Source organism: Plecotus auritus (assembly GCF_963455305.1).
Source record: "Plecotus auritus genome assembly, chromosome: 9".
NCBI lineage: Eukaryota > Metazoa > Chordata > Mammalia > Chiroptera > Vespertilionidae > Plecotus > Plecotus auritus.
In genome coordinates, this window is record NC_137783.1 from 44276983 (window position 1) to 44298865 (window position 21883).

At 43.9% G+C, this 21883-nt stretch overlaps 1 protein-coding gene across 1 annotated transcript in view; it reads left to right on the top strand.

Moving 5' to 3' along the window:
* Positions 1-3770: 3770 nt before the first annotated feature.
* The window catches only part of MACROH2A2 (macroH2A.2 histone), a 42696-nt gene continuing 24583 nt past the window's right edge, over positions 3771-21883 (top strand). Inside the window, exon 1 of the mRNA XM_080688658.1 lies at positions 3771-4332. The gene's annotated coding sequence lies outside the window, so the exon portion shown is untranslated. The remainder of the gene's footprint in view (positions 4333-21883) is intronic.

Consider the following 21883-nt stretch of genomic DNA (forward strand, 5'->3'; position numbering starts at 1 on the left):
AAAGTGCTTCTTTTGTTAGAGAGGAAGATGTTTATTTTAGCCAGCCACACTAAGAATGGGCTTTGTTAGCATAATGATTGTCTAGGTGTCTTTTCTTTAAGGACATTAATCCTTTCCACAAATGAGTAAGATCCTAACGCCACCAATTCTGATCGTGGAAATAAATGTTTAGCGTTAATCATGTTTGCTATTTAAAATATAACAGCAGGAGCCCTGGCCTGTGTAGTTCAGTTGGTTGGAGCGTCATCCAGTGCACCAAAGGGTTGTGGGTTCGATTCCTGGTCATGGCACATACCCAGGTTGCGGGTTATGCTGCGGGTTTAACCCCCCTTTGGGGCATGTATGGGAGGCAGCAGATCAATGTTTCTTTTTCACATCAATATTTCTCTCCCTCCCTCCCTCTCTCTCTAAAATCAACAAAAAAGCATATCTTCCAGTTAGAAAAGACTTTGCATATTTCTAGCTAATAAAAAATGTTAAGTCAGATTGCCTAGTATTTCCCAGGCTATAAGGTACATTTAGAAGCTGTATTCATGTCTTAGAATACAAGGGTACCATTTAGCTTGGTGCTTTGTCTGCATTCATAACCTCAGGGCCCCAACTTGCTATCTAGAGTTGTGCCAGTTGGCGCCTTGATGGAATTAATATAACGTCTAGAATTGCCTAAGTTTGGAGTTGGTGGAAACGACATTAGCTGGGTATATGGAAATGTACCAGAGTCTCTCCCACGTGGCCTTGGTGAGTTGCTGCACCCACCTGAATACCAGACCTCTCCCTATAACATAAAGCGTTTGAACTCTGTGACCCCTTCTAAGAACAAGAGGATCATGAAGCTGACAGTCTCCTTGATGCTTACATTCAAAGAAGAGTTTAAACCAATGATCCCCATCTGCTTTTATAATACTCCCAGGAAATCTCAGGTTACTTCAAAGAAGATGAGAAACCTCACATAAAATGAATCTGGATATGTAAATCATATACACATATGTCAGATATCAATACCTACCCACATGACATAGTCTTTCTGGAAGAGCCAAGGGCCAGAAAATTAATAGGGTGATTGCATAACAGGACTTCAGAAAGGTAAAACGATCACAAATTATAATAGGTGTCACAAATTATATAAAAGTCATTAGGACTAATCATGGAAAATAAAAACCCACTCACTTCACACATCATAAATTTGGATCATGAGAAATAAAAGGTTTGGGGGGACAAAAATCATGAAGCTATTTTTTAAATAGGTGGTTTTTGTGGATGAATTACTAGCAGACTTAATAGAATATGAATCTAGTTGCATGGTTGATTAATTTGTTCAGTATCTAAATCATACTACATGCCTGTCTCTAAGTGGAGAAGAAGTCCATCCTGCATCCCAATAAAATGTTCACTAGACACCCTTGTCGCTAATGGAGTCAACACACAATCAATACATTTATTCATAATATTATGCACACATACAGGTCAAAGGTTAAGGAAGTATTTTCAGTGCAACAGTAATCAAGCAAACATCCTATAATTAGGCTTTCTGCTGCCTGCTTGAGGAGATGTATTGGGAAAGGTCCAAGGATATGTATATGTAATGGTTCAATAATGTGACTAATCACAAAATTCCTTTGTTTAAACAGAATAAACACATCCATACCACCAGACTAAGGCAGGGATTAAGAGCACGAACCTGCCACTTCCTAACTTTGTAACTGTGAGCACGTTTCTCATCCGTTCTCTGCCTGTTTCTCCATCTGCAAAAGGAAGAAAACAGTGCCCACCCCATAGAGTCATTGGAAGAATCAAATGAGTTGGTAAGGGGAAAGCTCAGTGCACATGGTAAGTATTCAATACGTGTAAATTCTTATTATCACAATTATTCACCTTGTCAGAGGTTCCCTGAGCTGAAAGCCACTGCAAAACTCAAGATTACTGATGAGTTGATAGTTACATTGACTATTTTTAATGTATTTTAACTACACATTATTATTTGTGTTAAATTTGGCTCATGTGTTAAATGTTCAATATTAAAGAGCTATAATTTAACTACATCTGCATATTAGGTTGCCTATTTGTCCCATATACATCCTGAGAAGTTTGGAGTTAGTGGAAACGACATTAGCTGGGTATATGGAAATGCACCAGAGTCTCTGCCACTAATTACTCACGTGGCCTTGAGTGAAGTCACTTCACCCACCTGAATACCAGGCCTCTCCCTATAACATAAAGCGCTTGAACTCTGTGACCCCTTCTAAGAACAAGAGGATCATGAAGCTGACATTCTCCTTGATTCTCTGAGTTACAACTATATCATCTATTTGAAGAAACTAACCTGTAGGACATGGGAGAATCCTGACAAGTTTCTTAGACCCAGCTTTTCTCAGAATAGCACTAAACAAAATGCTAGGATGAAATGAGATACATAATATGCACATAAAAATAACCACCCCTGTCATTTTTATTGGGAAGTTACAGGGAGAATGTGAATCTAATATATATTGATAAATTATTAAACCATATCTCAGTCAGCCTAGCTGATTGGATCATTTTTCCAGCAGTCCCAGAAGGCTCCTGAACCCTCCTGAATGTTGGCCTGGAGGCTAATGCTGATCAAGAATGGACACCAGAAAACTCTATAAGAAGGGAAGCAGGCGCTTCCTTATAGGAAGAAGACATTGAAACCATTATGAGATGCCCAGGGGATCATTTGAAACCCTTTAAATATAAGTCTTAGGCAAAGAGGGCTTTATCCCAACTAGAGTTCTGACCTAGAGAGTACCAGGTCAAAGACAAAGACAGTGAAGTCATCTAGAGAGAGGGTAAAAAGAGTAGGAAGAAGAGTGCAGGGAACCTCACTAAACTGAGACCACTGAGTCCAGCTGAGTTTGAGAAACCATATGAGATTTAAACAGTGAGAGGTTTCCTTACACCTTCATGGTACATCCAGGATCTTTGGGTAACTCAGCTGACTTCCCAAACACTTGTTTAAAATGCACGTGGTCTAAAGCACTATCTACTAAATATGTCAACAGCCCTGATTAACTGGTATAAATCCAGAAGGCAGTGGGCATTTGGGTTCTTCCCACTCAAGCAATTGGAGGCTCTCAGTCACCCCAAGATTCCCCATTGCCTAAACATTTATAAATTTATAGGGGCAAATATACACAATACTACTAAATGGGAGAAGCTTTAAAACACATTTGCTCAATGCTTAGAGAATTGTGGGTTTCTCCTTTGTGGAAAAATAAAAAGTTTGCCTCTCACAGTCCTTCATCAGGGAAAAATCAGAGGAAGTGTGGATAGCCCATAGCAAGTTAGCATTTCCCACTGAAATTAAACAAATTCCTTTGACTCGCCCCTCTAGCCATAGAGCCCTGGCCAACATCTCGGGTTACAAAGAAGAGACTGGCTTCCAGAAGAAACAGACCAACTACTAATCCCATTATCACACCTGATACTGTCCACCAAACAGCCATCAAAAATATATTTTCTAGAAACTAATAAAAATTGGTCCTTAGGACAATAGCCTTGTATTAATCTTAGTAAGAGTTAAAATATTACAAATTAACAGACTGTAAAGCAACTGAATTAAAAATTATGTCCATGCAGTTATAATCACCAAAACATACATCTGCTACTCCAAATATTACGCAACGCTGGATTCTAAATCAGTCTTACTTTATAAAAAGCCCACAGGCATGGACATAAATTCTCAGTTCTTGTGGCTGTGGCCACCCTGTGCTATCGTCCCAGTGGTGGACACAAACGTTAATGTATTTATTATGATTAAAGGACACGAGACCATCGCAGGTGGCAATTTTTGCTTTCATCTTCTCAGGCTTTCCCCAGAGCTGCCCATGATCGCCCACACCTTCTTCCACCAAAGGTGGATCCTGCAGACTCTGGATCGCGACCATAGCGCCGGTTCCCAGTTCTGGGAAAAGCCTGGTCCTAGCCCGTGGCCCTCGGAGCATCCAGCAGATCCGCCAGCGACGCGGAGGCCGCGCGCTTTCATCATTAATGCTCCAGAAGGACAATAGCTCATCAAGCCCCACGGAAAGCCCTGGACCCGTCGCGGAGCTTGGGCTGGCGGGGGATGAGGCAGAGCAACTCCTCCTAGAGGTGGTTATGTGGAGAAGGAGCAATCCCTTCTCCCTCCTCCTCCTCCCCCCCGCTACTATCCGCGGCCCGGAGAACTGCTGCTTGCCGCCATTGACACGCACAGATAGAACCTAAAGAAAGGCAAAGAGTCCTGCCCCGCACCGGCGCCGTGCGGGCCGAACCTGCGCGCGGGGAGCGGCGCGCGGAGGGCACCGGCGCCCGGAGCAGGCGGCGCAGCACCAGGTGAGCCCGCCATGGCGATGGCATTATTGTTCGGGGGTCTTCGGGGTCTGGAAACAAAACCGGCCGCGGGAACAGTGCAGGGGCCGGGGAGAACCCCCCGCCTCTCCCCGTTGCCCAGCCCCTGCGGGTGCACCCGGGATAGTCGACTCTCCCTGCAAAAAGAAAAATTTATAAATCAAGCTGCCCAACTTGCTTCCTTAGGAAATAAGGGGGGGGGGGGCGGTAAAGAAGCGGTAAAATTCCTGCGGCCGGTGAGGAGCCGAGGCATCGCGGGCGAAGAGGGAGGGCGGAGGCGGGATGCGGGTCCAGCCGTGGGCCCCGGGCGAGGCTGGACGCGGAGGGAGCGGGCGGCTCCTGGGGATGCAGAGTTTGGGGCGCAGGAGGAGGAGGGAGGCGCCCAGCCACCGAGGGGACCGGCGCGGGGGCAGGGGGCTGCGCAGGGGCCGAGGGAGCCCGCAGGGCCGCTCAGGGGCCTCGGAGGGTGCCGGGCCGGGCGCCGGCTTTCCGGGCTGACAATGGAAAGAGCGCGGTAGCGCCGGGCAGAGGGAAGGGACCGGAGCCCGGGGGGCCAGGACGCCGGAGCCGGGGGCCCGGCTGGCGCGGAGGAGGGCTCGGGGCCGGGCACTCCCCTCCGGTTCCCTTTCCGGGGCGCCCGGTGCCGACGCGCGACGCGCTTTCCCCGGGAAATGGCGGCCCCTGCGCGGCTCGCTGGGGCAGCCCCGGATTCCGGCTTTGCGCGGGAAAAAATGATAATAATAAGGAAAGGGGGGTTAAAAGTAAAGTGGCTGCGGTGCGATCGCGTGCGGGGGGCGTGGGGGGGGGCGGCCCGCGGCGGGCGGACCGGCCTGCCTCCCGGGCTCCCAGCCCGCTCTCCAGGAGCACCCCACTTCCAGCCTCGCCCGCCTGCTACATCGTGCCCGTGGTGTCTTTTCCCGCCTTTCCTCGTGGGGGCGCCCTCCGCTCCTGCCCGCTTTGTTCCACACAACAATGGCCAAAAGGGCATTGAGCCCCCAGAGAGCCACGTGCCCCTCCTCCAGGAGTTTCCAGTCACTGATACGGGCCACCACGGGCTTGACTTAGGCCCGCTCCCCCCGCTCGCTGCTGGGGTTTATTGGTAACAGCTAATCGAAAGGGGAAGGGGAAATGGGCTGAGAAACCAAAGCGCGGGTCCACGTGTGTGTGAGGGGTGCAGCGTGTGTGTGAGGGGTGCAGCGTGTGTGTGAGGGGTGCAGCGGCATGACGCCTCGCAGGCCCGAAGGCAAAGGCAGCCCTGGTGTTCCAGCAGCCCTGGGGATCTGAGGTCTCCCGCCTCGCCTCCGCCTCCGTCCAGCCCAGGGAATTCAAAGCAGGGGCCCCCAGACCGCAGGAGCCCGAGGGGTAGTCAGTCCACCATCACAAACACTTTCCTCACTTTCCGCATTTGTGTTTGTGCTGAAATGCAGTTGTACCCTCGCTGGGCTGCGCAGCTGGTGAGAGAAAAAGAAACATTCTTAAGAGCGGAAATATGTCTTCGCTTATGTTTTCTCATCTAGAACCAGTTCCTTTGTGAAACACAAACTAAGCTACTCATAATTCTCGATTTGTTCATATTTAATTGAAAGATACCTCCTACCGTTCTGGAAAACTCTTATTTCCAAGTAATGTTCGGAGTGCCATCATTTGGAATCACGCTCATGGAGTTTTAGAAATGTTTTAACCCAAGATTATCATATAAACAAACAAATGCACTGTCATTCACACCTTTAAAAACCTCTCTTTCCTCTCTCTAAACTTAGTTTAAAAATATGCCCAATTCTCCACTCCAGTTTTTCCTACCCTGTCACAGTTCCTCCTCACCTGGATCCATTTATTGCCATGCTTTAGACATTATTAATAGTTTCCTCTCTTTTGAAACTCTATAAAATAATTTATTTCCTTGGATGCAGAATGTTTCAAGATTCTGACCTTACTCCCTCATCCTCTGTCTTCTGTCTAGTTCCCAGGCATTCTAAGGCGCCTTTAGTCTGCTCTTTCCCAGTGGGTGGGACACCCTGCCATCTATTGTCTGAGAAAACCAGGTCTGTTTTCACTGCCTCCTGCCAGCAAAGCAGGAGGGAACCCTGTCTTAGGCAACTTTAAATGAAGATGTCTGTAACTTGTTCAGAGGGAGGTGTGTGCAAAAATTCGACCAACTTTCTTGGTAAATGCTTTTTGAAAAGTGTGTATTGCACAGAGATGAGCAAAGAACTTATGGTTAGAGATCCTTCAACAAGCATTTATTGAACACCAATTACTAAACACCTCTGAATACGGGAAGATATGCAAATATGAAGTCATCGTGGGTCTGCTTTCAGGGTTTTCAACCCCAAGCCCAGGAGATAAAATATATAGGCAGGGAAAACAAGGTAAAAAGTTATTAATATTGGCAAGCTGGTTGGAAAACTGGTCCTTCATATACTGCTGACAGGTATGTAAATTGGTGTAGTTACGTTGAAGGGCAGTTTGGCACCATGAAAATTTATAACGTGCACATTCTATGACCCAGCATTTCCACTTCTTGGTATGTATCCTAGAGAAGCAGGCACACACCAGCACAGATTTTGTAATTCCCTTTCATTGCAGAGTTTTGCTAATTCTGAAATTGAAAATATCTAATGGCCAACAATAGGGAATGGCTAAGTAACTTGGTACATCTATCTTCCAGAAAATTAGGCAGCAGTTAAAAAGAATGAAGTAAGTCTGTCTATACGGAGACAGAAAGATCACCAAGATATATAGTATTAATGAAAAAAACACATTGCAGAACCATACATACTGTATAGTACCATTTTAGAAACAAAATAAAACTGTGCATTTCTATAAGTACAAACGCATACGTAAATAGATAGGGAATGTGTAGACTGAGATACCCACTCAGAGACAAGAATTGGAGGACTTGCCCTAACTGGTCTGGCTCAGTGGATGGAGCATCGGCCTGCGGACTGAAGGGTCCCAGGTTCGATTCCGGTCAAGGGCATGTACCTTGGCTGCGGGCACATCCCCAGTAGGGGGTGTGCAGGAGGCAGCTGATCGATGTTTCTCTCTCATCAATGTTTCTAACTCTCTATCCCTCTCCCTTCCTCTCTGTAAAAAATCAATAAAATATATATTTTAAAAAAAAAGAATTGGAGGACTTGTCAATGAGGCATTTAGTCATATTATTATTCACTAGAAGTCCGATGCACAAAGATTCGTGCAAGAATGGGCCTTCCTTGCCGAAACCGGTTTGGCTCAGTGGATAGAGCGTCAGCCTGCGGACTAAAAGGTCCCAGGTTCGATTCCGGTCAAGGGCATGTACCTTGGTTGCGGGCACATCCCCAGTAGGAGGTGTGCAGGAGGCAGCTGATCGATGTTTCTCTCTCATCGATGTTTCTGACTCTCTATCCCTCTCCCTTCCTCTCTGTAAAATATCAATAAAATATATTTTAAAAAAAAAAAAGAATGGGCCTTCCTTTCCCTGGCTGCCGGCACCGCCTTCCCTCTGGCCCAGGAGCCACCTCTTTCCGCTCCGGCCCTGCCTTCCCATGCTGCCCAGAGGCCCTGAGCAGTTGGAGCGGTGCGGAACACCAAGGGTCCCGCCTCACCCCTGGCCGTCGGGTGCCTGTATATGCAAATTAACCCGCCATCTTTGTTGGGTTAATTTGCATACTCACTCCTGATTGGCTGGTGGGCGACACGAAGGTACAGTCTATTTGCATCTTTCTCTTTTATTAGTGTAGCTATCCACCCATAACCATGATTAAAATATTGAAATTTGCTTTAATTTATAAGTTGGTTGGATAACAAAATACAATTAACAACTTAAGAGTGACTAATAATGTGCAATAAAAGTCACAAGTAAAATGCTCCAACAATTTTGAAAGGGAGAAGAGAATTCTAGGCTGCAAGTGAGGGCTTGCACTAGGCTTCATAGAGAATGCAGTGAGATAGGGGACAAGGGACAAGGCAGGTGAAAGAAAGCCTGATGCAGACTCAGAGCTCCAGCTTGTTCCTCCTCTTTCTTCATCAGGTTTATATAAATTCCCTTGCAAGGCTGATTTCTGCCCCTCTAAGGTCCAGATGGAGGAGTGACCTAAGTAAACAGGTCACAATTTCTTGCACTGCGATGATTCTGTGGATGTCTTAAATTAGATTTAGAAGAAAAGAATGAGCCAGTAGAATTCTAACAATGGTATTGGAAGGTGGTGATTTTTAAAAGGAATGGACGGTGTGGCTCAGTGGTTGAGCATGGACCTATGAACCAGGAGGTCATGGTTTGATTCCTGGTTAGGGCACAAGCCCGGGTGAGGCAGCCAGTCAATGTTTCTCTCGCATCATTAATGTTTCTCTCTCCCTTTCCCTTCCTCTCTGAAATCAATAAAAAAAAAATTTTTTTTTAAAGAAATGTAGTGAAAACTTGAGAATGGGATGTTTTTTTTCCTCCTGAATGCACACTGGGATACATATTGGAAATTAGGCTGGAGAGAAAGATACGGGTTAAGAAGATAATTCATTTTCCTAAAAAAAAAAAAAGCCTCAAAACTGCTTTTAAAACAAATATTTAAGGCTGGTTTCATTTATTCATTCACTCACTTAAGGAATATTTGTTGAATGTTGATTATGTACATAACACTATTCTAGGTGCCATGGGGGAGTGAAACCACAGCAGAGTACAGGAAAAACAGCCCAGGCCTAGGGTACTGGTTCTCCATCTGATCTCACACAGACTGTGTGAGTCCTTTAATGACCACTCCCCTCCCATGCCACACCTTTTATTGTGGCTAAAATTAGGAAGGGAACCCACTGACCACTCAAGTCCCTTTCAATATTAGATTATGATCTTGTGAAATCCTAGGATTCTGATATTGCAATGCTTGTGAATTCTCAGGCAGATGGAATTGGGGGAATATAGGATTAGATGAGGAAGGGCCCAATAGTGCCCACCCTTGGGAAAAAACAAAAATATTCGCTGTCATGGAAGTTTTTAGTAGATTATGTGTCTCCCAGAGTTTTTCCAGGGTTAAAACTGCATCATCACCCCCTTACGCCACTCCTAAGATCAGTGGTGTAGAAAGATGTTGCTGAGTTTTAAGTCTCGTGTTCATACACACAATGTCAAGCACTATAATATTATAGTACAGTTGACCCTTGAACAACACTGATTTGAATCCTCTTGTATGAGAATTTTTTTCAATAAATACTGTAAACGTATTTTCTCTGTTGACATAAGAATGTCCACAGCTGTAGAGAATTTTTATAAGAGTTTATTTGAGCCACATAGAGGGCATGCCTGGAAGCAAGATCTCAACAGTGAGAAAATGCTCTGGTCTCATTTCCTTACGATTTTCTCAATAACATTTTCTTTTCTCTTGCTTACTTTATTGTAAGAATATAGTATACTAGTGGCCCGGTGCACAAAATTCGTGTACGGGGGGTGGGGGGTGTCCCTCAGCCCGGCCTGCATCCTCTCCAATCTGGGACCCCTCGAGGGATGTCCAACTGCCAGTTTAGGCCTAAACCGGCAGTCAGACAACCCCCTCACAATCTGGGACTGCTGGCTCCTAACTGCTCACCTGCCTGCCTGTTTGATCATCCCTAACCACTCTGCCTGCTGGCCTGCTCACCCCCAACTGCCCCCCCCCCCAGCCAGCCTGATCACCCCCAACTGCCCTCCCCTCCTGGCCTGATCACCCCTAACCGCCTCTGCCTCGGCCCCGCACCCATGGCTTTGTCTGGAAGGATGTCTGGAAGGTCTCAAGGTCTAATTAGCATATTACCCTTTTATTAATATAGATACTACATATAACATACAAAACGTGTTAATCGACTACTTATGTTATCAGTAAGGCTTCCAGTCAACAGTAGGCTATTAGTAGTTAAGTTTAGGGGGAGTAAAAATTATATGTGATTTTCTACTGTGCCGGGAGGTCAGCACCCCTAACCCTGACATTCAAGGGTCTACTGTAGTGGCTTTTGAAATGGAGGGACAATGTTAGCATTCCCTAAAAATAATTCTCTAAACCTTTATTTTGTGGAAATAAGTCATAATAGCCAATGTTTATTAAATGCCTGCTACCTGCCAGGTACTGTTCCAACCACTTTACATGTATTAACCTATTTAATTCTTATTAAGTGTATTAAATAAGATACTTACTAAATAATACCTAGTCCTATAGGTATATCCTGTTATAGCCATTTTACAGAAAAGAGGCTACGAATGTGCCCAGGGTCACCCGCCACACAACTGGTAGGTAGTGGAGTTAGGACTCCAGCCCAGGCACCCTTACTTCCCAGCCCTGTGTCCTTCCATCCATGTGGTGAGAACAAGAAGCTGTCAGCATTCCAGTGACTCTCAAATTCTGCTTAATATTATGCAAACTTTTTAAGATTTTTAAATTTCTTATTTGCATCTGTTTTATCTGACTATGCCAAAAGAAAGATAAAGAGCATCAGATTGAGCCACATAGCGCTGTACTTTAAACCGTCTTGTCACAAAGTATTAAGTAAGATAAATTTGGTGGTTTCTCTGAAGGCTTTAATGTTCATTTATCCATCTCACCATCCATCATACTTTGCCCGATTTATTTGACTGACATTGCCAATTTGGACTTGGAATAGAGTAAGTAATTCAAGTCAGAATTCTCTTGCTTTGACAGAAGTGTGTGTGCAAATATGGGCAGGGCCACCAGGCTCAGTACAGGGACGTTTACTTCAGCTGAGGATGTCAGGAGAATTAGCTACAGCCACCATTATTGTTTAGCCCAATATTACAACACACGGTCTGAGCAAATATTCGGGGGTTGTTTCTGGATGAGAGGCAGTCCTGATGGCATAGTTTAGGTGCCTAAATTTGGGGCGTTTCCATGACTACAGGACAAAAATATAACAAAAATAAAACCAAACTTACCCTGGAAAACCCAGGCCCTGTGTTTACTGACCTACAAATAATATATACACAGAATTATGCAACTGGGGTTTTGTGCTGCCTTCATTGCTCAATAAAATTAAATAGTGGTGGTGGACTACAAAAAGGTTAAGTCCAGCAGCTTATAAAATAAGAACATAAACTTTCAGATCAGATGATAATTCACTGGGTTCGCCACCAGAGTGCTAAACTTCCAAATTGATGGGTCTTTCAGAAATTCTTTGAACGCAAGTGTTGCCCCCTTGCTATTAACATGGATTTTCCCCCCAGCGGCTGTGTGGTAAACAATAGAGACCATTGTCTCCGGGTGGAGAAGAAGCAGTCCCGTAACAAAATAAAGCAGTTTTCAGGCCCAGTTTTCCTTTTCCCTGGTTATCGTGGGTGATGAAATAGTGACTTCAAAGGAAAGCTCACCTGGATGGGACTGAATTCTACCCGGTTGTTCCATCTCTATGAATGTAGGTAACAGATGGGAGGTCAGTAGGAGTGACATTTTGAGCATCTTCATAGAAAAGCATTTTTCAGGTTGGAAAGGCCCTCTGAGGTCAGCTGGTGCAGCAGTTCTCAGGTGCAGAGCTCAGAGCTCCTCAGAGACCCAAGGCAGGAAATGTGGGGACCAAGCCACTGAGGTTCCCAGGCACCTCCCAGCTCCAACCAGCACAGTCCCCTTCCTTCCATCTGCTTGATTAATTAGAGCTCCTGGAAGGTTTTGTTTGAGCAAAAGGAAGTTCTGAAAAATCACCTGATTTGCTGGTCAATACAGAACTGGACCCCTTCCCCCTCCCACACATCTCCACCCTGGTCCATGGCACCTTCCATTCCCCCACCATGATGCCCCCTAGACATCTAACCAGTTTCACCCACAGGTGAAATGGCGTGGTATGGCTAGTGGTTGCTTGGTGCAGCTGATTCAATGAGCCAGGGCCCAGAGGCTCTCGAGGATTCACATGGCCATGACCAGGAGCTGCACTGCCTGTCACTAGCATAAAACCGTGCAACTGAAGCCACAGTCCCCCAGCCACTTGTCTCCACAGTGCAACTACTGCCTGAGGACTGACAGTAAGGAAAGCAGGGTAGGGAGGAGCAGGCAGGTGGAGGGATGAAGAAAGGGCAGCTGCCTCTGCTTAGAGCACAGTATGTTGTAGCTTTGAGAACCCAAACTGGTCCCACGCCCCCTCCCCCACCCTCTCATATACTCAGTTGCCCAGCAATCATGCTTGTCTCTGGACTGCTGCCTGGTACTTGTACTCCCACTCTCACCCCCAAAGGGAGCTCCCAGATCCCCTCATCCCACCTGAGAAGCTCCTCTTGGCTCAGAGAAGCGAGACAGGCTGCTGTTTAGAACAATAAACCTCACTGTTAATATGAAACTTTGATTTTAAGAAAATAGGTTGCTCACAGTTCCTATTTGCTAATTCCCAAAAAGCAAAAGGACAAAAGACCAGGCTGGACCTAGTGAAGGGTTTTGTTTTTATTTTGTTTTCCATGAATAAATAGATTCAGGAAGGCAAACCAGTTCATTTTCTTCTGGGATGCATTACTATAACTCAGATTCAGGGAGCACTAAAGTTATTTTTATACAGTCATTTCTCATCCAGCTAGTACCATAAGTAGCCAAATATATTTCTACAAATACTAGAGGCCCGGTGCATGAATTTGTGCACATTGAAAGGAAATTAATTAGAAGAGATATTTTAGAGGCTGAGGAGGGACCGCAGGAGGTTGGCTCCAGGGCATGTCTGGCTTGTCTCACCCAGTCCCGATCAGCCAGACCCCAGCAGCAAGCTAACTTACCAGTTGGAGCATCTGCCCCCTGGTGGTCAGTGCGCATCATAGCAACTGGTCGAGAGGTCAACCGCTGGGTCAGACACTTAGCATATTAGGCTTATATATATATATAGATTAGAAAATACTATAAGGCTAATAAAAAGGAAACAATATATATCAACAACTTGTACTTTTCTCTTAAGAAACAACAACACACCAACGAAGACAACACGTGTTAAAGTCACTGCAAAAAAACAGAAACAAAAAAAGACACACACACACACACACACACACACAAAGCCAAAAAAAAACAAAACAAAATAAAAATTAAAAATAAAGTCATTGCATACTGCAGTAGCCACAGATAGCCTAAATCCACCCCATATCATAGGCTCCCATCCTACGCTCTGCTGCCTCTAGAATGCCCCTCCCCTCTAAAGGCCCAAGATAGCCACACATTCTCTGCCTCTGTATTAGAAAGAATGTGTCAGGAGTTGAGCTTTCTGCTAGATTATTCCAGGACATGACTTGAAATACTTTTTAAAAAGGGAATGATTTGTAATCCAATGGTATAATTTAAATAAATTGGGTTAATGCTTGGTTCTAACGTTCATGGATGGTTAATTTGGTTAATTTGATCCTCATGTCATTTTGATGAAATTGCATTTGATAGAGCTCTTTACATTATAAATTGTTAATGTGCTTTAACAGATATGACGATAAAATTATTGACTGTTCTCATTCACTTAAAGGTGGCCTTGGAAGAAAATGGTTTGAAAAGGATTACTTGCGCAATAATGATTTGCCCTTGGAGTTCATAAATGGAAATGTAATAGAGCAAGTGATTTAGCTAGTATTACTGAAAATGGTTTTTACAGCTACAAAATAATACTAACAAACTATCATTTTAATACAACACACCAAAATATGTTAGAATTATATTAGTTGCAAGGCTAAGAGATTTTTTTCATACCCTTTAAAAATATATTTCTACATATAGTGAATATGTTTATATTGAATTCCCTTATGTCTTACCTAGTTTTATTTCATCTCATTTTATTCTCCCCAAGGATATCTTTCAACTGACAAGAGTAAAGATGCTTCATTGCAGTGTCTACTTCATTTTCTCATAAATATTTACAATATAAAATATTCTGAAGCACAATATTATACAGATTAGGGAAATGTCATGGGGACTAAAAATGAATAAATTTCAACAATTTTAAAACAGTACATGAATCCATTAGGGGATGACACTATGAATTTCATGTTCGTATACATTTCAGAAAGCAGTAAAGTTCTTTTTAAATTACATCATTAAAAAGCTATAAGACCTGTTATTTCTGGATTTAGGATAATGTATATATGAAAGCCTTTTGATTCGTTTACTTCTGAAGAGAATGATCTCAAAGAGAGCTTTAAAATAGCAGTCTTATAGTTCCAGGTCTTTTGTCAAGGTGGGCCACCAGCCCAACTAAACCGCACCTGTGACTCGCTGGCCTGTAATCATGGCTCCCAGTCTCAAGTGACTGTCTGCTCTCTCCTTTTTTAAAAGCCATTTGCAGCCAGACCATTGTGGCTCAGCTGGTTGAGCATCATCCTGTGCACTGGAAGGTTGCTGGTTGGATTCCGGGTCAGGGCACATGCAGAAGACAACCAATCGATGTTTCTCTCTCATCGATGTTTCTATCTCTCTCCCTCTCTCTTTCTGAAATCGATAAAAACATTTTAAAATAACAATAATAAATAAATAAATAAATCCTATATAATAAAAGCCTAATATGCTAAGTGTCCAGTCATCTGGTAGGCCATTCACCAATCAAAGCGTAATCCTATATAATAAAAGCCTAATATGCAAATCGACCAAACAGCAGAACGACCGGTGGCTATGACACGCACTGACCACTAGGGGCCAGACGCTCAACACAGGAGCTGCCCCAGTCCGCAGGCCTCAGGCCAGCCAAGATGGGTGCCAGCGGGGGCCCCGCCAGTCACCCTACAGATTGGCCCTGATTGCCAGCCAGGCCTAGGGACCCTACCCATGCACGAATTTTGGGCACCAGGCCTCTAGTAAATAAATAAAAGCAGAAGCTTGACGGCAGAAAAATGGTCATTTAAATCAAGATTGCTGGCAACTTCTAACGAACCATCTTGCTGATTGGCTAGGGTTTGTCACATTTCTCATCAGTTAAGATAGAATAAAAATTTCAAGAAGTTGTTTAAGAGGTTTAAAAAAATAGTTTACTCTTTATCAGCTCTTTATGCTTGAGAAAGAATTTATTGAAATTAAAAGAAAATATGGGTCTAAAGAAACCAGACTGTTTTGTCTTTTCATGCTGTCTCCCACCAACAGCAATTCATTCAGTCATGGCAAATGCTTAAGAGTTTTGCTTTCTTTTCTCTCCTCCCTTCTGGCATTACAGTATAATTTTAAATATTGTTTACAGTAATACCATACACTATAATCAGACAAATACAGAGACACTGAATTTGATTCTATTATATTAATGAGTCTTACCTAATCTCTTGATACAAAATTTTATATTCCTCAATTATCTCAAGACCAATTAGTTTCCAGTGACTCACCTGGTAATGAAAGTGATCTAAATTTCTTAATATGACATTATTACTCAATTATAAAACAGTTGAGCGTTTTCTCTTTGCCAACATACTCATTTCTAGGCTAATTCCCAAGTGATGTTTGTTAAGATGTTAAATTAAAATGACACTTTCCGTTTCCAGTTCAAAAATGATGGACTGAACACACGTGCTTTCCATCTCTAGAGCCCACCCTCAAAAAAAATGGTAAAGAAGCACAAAGAAAATAAATACTTTAAAAGGGAGCAGGAACTGGTGTTCATCATCAGCAGATGGGAGATTATAACATATTTGTGGAAGTCTGAAAGTGCAAAGGACCATGCAGACACTATCACAGGGAAGCCATAACTAAGAATGAAAGCAGGAGGGCGCTGCACAGAAGTTGGGCAGGGTGGAAAATGGGGAGTCATTGAAGATCTGTCTCCAGAGCAGCCAGGTGAATTGGCCTCTCTCCCTCCCCTACTCCTAGTTGAGTTTCTGACAGTCTGGCATGTCTGACATTTATCCCCCAAACTAACAATCTGAGGTTTCCTCTCTAAAGAAATTGGACAACTATAGAGCAGGTCTAGAATTTCTAGGATGGATATGGCCCCACAAAGGAAAGCTCCCCATTCTGGCATTCAGGGGCTCTCGGTTCCATCCTAATAGGGCACTTTAAGGTGACGCCTGCTCGTTGGCATGTCCTGTGAAAGCACCCAGAGGTCCCACACAGGAACCTGCCTACCAAACAGTAGCCAAGGAAAGCTTTTCTATCTGCCTGTGATAACCTTGTCTTTCATTCTTAAATATGCATGCATGGCCAGAGATCACCAGACGTTTAAGGAAAGCCAACATGAAAGAGAAAGATGAGAATAAATAGGACAACTGACTGGATGAAATGATTTTGAAAACAGAAGATAACATAAACATAACTAGTTTCAGAGCGATCGGAAGATGGTGCATTCATAAAAGAATAGGATGCTATGAAAGTGCAACAAAGAACAACAAAGAGTTCTTGGGAATTAATATATGATTACCAAAATTAGATATTCAAAGGACTGAAAAGGTAGAAGGAAAAGTATGAGATTTCGAGAAACAATCCAGAAGATCCAACATCTGCCATACAGGCATCCCAGAGAGACAAGTAGAGAGGTGAGAGAAATCAAGAGATGAGGGAGCCTGGCTCAATGGTTGAGTGTCGACCTATGAACCAGGAGACCACAGTTTGATTCCCAGTCAGGACACATGCCTAGGTTTCGGGCTCGAAGCATTTGCTTGCAGGAGGCAGCCAATCAATGATTCTCTCTCACCATTGATGTTTCTATGTCTCTCTCCCTCTACCTTCCTCTCTGAAATCAATAAAATTACTTTTTTTAAGATGTGGGAAAATAAATACAAAAACAGAGTTTCAGGAGTTATGAAAGAAGTGAATCTTCTGCCCTAACCGGTTTGGCTCAGTGGATAGAGCGTCGGCCTGCAGACTGAAAGGTCCCAGGTTCGATTCCGGTCAAGGGCATGTACCTTGGTTGCGGGCACATCCCCAGTAGGGGGTGTGCAGAAGGCAGCTGATCGATGTTTCTCTCTCATCGATGTTTCTAACTCTCTATCCCTCTCCCTTCCTCTCTGTAAAAAATCAATAAAATATATTTTTAAAAAAAGAAGTGAATCTTCAGATTAAACAGATTTATGGCCAAGTGCTGAGCAAGATGAATGGGGTGGGGAGGACCCACACCTAGACATATCCTTGTGCAATGATAAACGTAAAGAGAAAATCTGAGTGGGTAAAAAAGCTGTGGTACATTTACACAATGGAATACTATGCAGCTGTGACACAGAAGGATCTCTTACCCTTTAAGACAGCATGGAGGGACCTGGAGAGTATTATGCTAATTACGAAATAAGCCAGTCAGAGAAAAGACAAGTATCACATGATCTCACTTATAGGTGGAATATAATGAACAAAATAAACTGACTAACAAACAGATCCAGAGACATGAAAGTATGGAACAGACTGACGAATCTCAGAGGGAAGTGGGGTTGGGGTGGGATAGGGAGAGATTAACCAGAAAACTTACATGCATAACCCATGGACACAGACAGTAGTGCAGGGGGGGGGAGGGGCCAATGGGAGGAAAAAGAGGATATCTGTAATACTTTCAACAATAAAGATAAATTAAAAAAAAAAAAAGATCTGGAAGCTTGGGGGAGGCACCAAACTTCTACAATGCAGGTTACTAAAAGTAATGGATCAGTGGCTTCACAAGGTTGAAACAATATGATTTTGATGCTAAAAATTATATACCCCACCAAACTACAATCCAAAGATCCTTCCATAAAGACAGTTCCATTTTGTCAGAAAGCAAAGTTGACTTCTCTGGGCTGTCTCATGAAGTGGATACCAAGGACACCTCGGAGAAAGCCAAGACAGAAGCGGTCCTGGGACAGGGCTGAGCAGGGAAGACAGTTCCACCAGGGCCACAGGGTAGAACAACCATTCCACACGGCCAGAGGGCAGAGGGTGACTGGATAAATGTCCCTGGGAAGAAAGTGGTCCCCAAAGAACAATGTGCTTGAGAAGCTGGGTGATACGGTAAAGGCACTTTTCTCTTTTGTCATCAAGAACAAAGAAAGTACATTTGATCCTCATTATTCACGGGTTCCATATTCTCACATCCCACCTACTCAATAAAATGTGTTTGTAACCCCCAAATTAATACACTGCCCCCCGTGCCTTTGCTGTCACTCAGGGATGTGCACAGAGCAGCAACACCGGAGCCGTCCATCGCGCACCTTCCCAGCTGAGGCCGGACAAGGCCGCGCTCTCTGCCTTCCTGTTCCGTCTCTCACACTGTAAACTAGTGTCCTTGTCATGGCTCACTTAGGTGTCACGTTTTGCACGGTTCTGTGCTTCCTGTTGGTGATCTCCCTGTTTAAAATGACCCCTGGTGTAGTGCTGACGAGCTGTGTAGGCTCCTGAGCACCGCAGGGCTGGGATGTGCCTTCTGGAGAAAACTCGTGTTAGATAAGGTTTGCTCAGGCCCAAGTTCAATGTTAATGAATCAATAATACTTATTAAATAAGGTGTCTTTGTATAGAAACACACGTAAAACAAGGTTATGTATCGATCCATTGATGAGAAAGTTGTGACCAGAGGCCCATAGCAACCTAACCCTGTTTCCCCCAGGAGCAGTCATTCACTGCTCACTGACCCAGGGTTTCTGGCTAATGTGTAAACAGAACTACCTCAGTCCCCTCTTATCAACAGAAGATACATGTTTAGGCACAGCAGATGCCTGACACCGCAGATAGCACTGAACCCTATATATATAGCAGGTCCCACATAACATCATCGATAGGTTCTTGGAAACTGCAACTTTAAGGGTGTGATGAAACCAATCTCACCATAGGCTACTTGATACAAATAAGAGTTAAGTTCCTACAGCATCTTTCTAGTCACAAAAACATCACCAACTTGTAAACAACAACCCAAAACACTTCTAATATTAAAAATTGAAACAAAAATGTGAGCTCCATAGATATTTAAGAAAAATGAGTGAAAACAAGTAAGATCATTTTCCAACCTCCTTATTCCACAGGATTGCAGGTGGCAGAGCCTGTCCCAGTAGCTCAGGGGCACAAGGCAGGCACCTGCCATCACAGGATGTGTCACACCCCACTCACTCACACTTAGATATGCCAGTTCACCCCACGTGCACATCTTGGGGATGTGGGAAGAAACCAGAGTTCCCTGAGGAAATCCACGTAAAAATGGGGAGAAAGTGCAAACTCCACACAGGGGCCCAGGGCTGGGAATTGATTTTTTTCTCATCAGCGTTAACAGTGAAATGACTTTGAATGAAACAACGTTATTCAAGGACCCGCTGTACTCTGTTCCCCTACACATTAATACCCTTGCTGAAGTCTTCGTAGAAGCTCAATGCTTTCCGAGGTAACACATTGCCATCAGTTGGGACATGTTTTCCGTTCATATCTTCCACCCACAATTTTTTAAATAATTCTTTATTGTTGAAAGTATTACATATGTCCCCTTTTTCCCCCATTGACCCTCTCCAGCCCGCCCCTATCCCAGGCCCTCACCGCCCCATTGTCTGTGTCCATGGGCCATGCATAAATGCATACAAGGTCTTTGGTTGATTACATCCCACCCACCCACCCTCCCCTGCCTTCCCTCAGAGATTCCACTCTGTTCCATGCTTCCATGTCTCTGGGTCCACTCTGTTCATCAGTTTATTTTGTTACTTATTTTCCACATATGAGTGAGATCATGTGATACTTGTCTTTCTCTGACTGACTTATTTCACTTAGCATGATACTCTCCAGGTCTCTCCATGCTGACTCAAAGTCCACCCACAAATCTAATGCCTTTTCCACCTTAACTAAGTACTTATCACACACTGTGGCCGTAACTTTTGCAGTTTGAGGTGCAACAGCAAAACTAGCACAAATTTGTTTTTCCTTCACAATATCACCAACAGAAGGTTGATTCTTATCATAGCTCTTAGCAACCTCAGCTTACAATTCTTTTTCCTTAGGTTGAGAATTTTCACCTCTCCATTTAAAGACCCAAACTCCAGCCCTGGCCGGTGTGGTTCATCCCATGCACCAAAAGGTCTCCGGTTCCATCCCAGGCAGGGCCAGGCAGGGCACATGCCCGGTTGTGGGCTTTATCCCCTGTAGGGGGCATGCAGGAGGCAGCTGATCATTGATTCTCATCATTGATGTCTCTCTCTCTCTCTCTCTCTCTCTCTCTCTCTCTCTCTCTCTCTCTCTCTCCCTTTTTCTCCCTCTCTCCCTCCTTTGCTCTAGCTAAAATCAATAAAAATATTTTAAAAAGAAGCACTTTACATCTTCTCTTGGGCATACCAGCATCTCTACTCTTGTACGTTGGGGCCATTATTAAGTAGAAGAAGAGGTACTTAACCGCAAGCCCTGTGATGCTATGCCAATGGATAGGCTAACCAGGATGGCAGCTTCTACATAACGAACAGGTGGAGAACTGTATATACACCATGGAGATGCTCATTCACGTCCCAGGCAGGAAGGCAAGAAACCTCAAGATATTTCATCACTACTCAGAACAGCACACAATTTAAAACCTATGAAGTGATTATTTCTGGAATTTCCCATTTATATTCTCTCTTTAATTGGGGGTCTTTTTAAGTCACAACTTTTTTTTTTTTAACCCTCACCCGAGGATATTTTTCTATTGATTTTTAGAGAGAGTGGAAGGGAGAAGGAGAAACAGAGAGAAACATAGATGTGAGAGAGACACATCAATTGGTTGCCTCCTGCATGCACCCCAACCAGGGCCGGGGAACCTGCAACCAAAGTATGTGCCCTTGACCGGAATCGAACCTGGGACCCTTCAGTCCACAGGCTGGCGCTCTATCCATTGAGCCAAACCAGCTAGGGCTCCATTTAATATTTTGAGGTTGACCCTGGGTAACTGAAATTTCAGAAAGAAAAACCAAGGGAGGGGGCCTCCTGTACTACAAATAACATGTCAACTGTAACTAGTAACCTGGAGGCGGAGTGCTGTACCATAAAGATGTGAAGCCAAGTAAAATGTGGAATGATTTTACACAACATGTTTCAGAACAAAGAAAACCCACTTCTTGATACTGAGATGCAAGGGTCCTAGTGTTGGACCACAGAGGAGGAAATGCAAGGCTAGCACCCCACTCAGTTCTGAAGGGCGCAATATTTACCAAGTCCTAATCATGTAAGTGCTGCTTATGGGCATTTAGTAATTTCCAAATTAAACCTAGAGACAAAAATGAAGATTTCATTGTGATTACAGAACAAAATATAAATGTTATGAACAATCAAAAGTATAGAAGACAGCCCAGCTGTCGTGGCTCAGTGGTTGAGCATTGACCTATGAATCAGGAGGTCATGGTTCAGTTCCTGGTCAGAGCACATGCCTGGGCTGCACACCACTAGGGGGTGTGCAGGAGGCAGCCGATCAATGATTCTCAACATTGATGTTTCTATCTCTCCCTGTCTGGAACATATAAAAAATATATTTTACAAAGAAGGTATAGAAGACAGAGGTAGAAATAAGGAGGTAGAGAGGAGTGGACCAGGGAAAGATTAAGGGCACACACGTCGGCATCTTATGTAACAATGACTCAAGAGGTAATACCTAAAGTTGGTGGAGTCAGAGATTGAAGTGTATTATTTGACATTTCCAAGGTAATCAGTGGAAGAAATAAAAATGAAAAATATACTGTCAACAATTGGAAAATGGAGAAGAAAATGGAG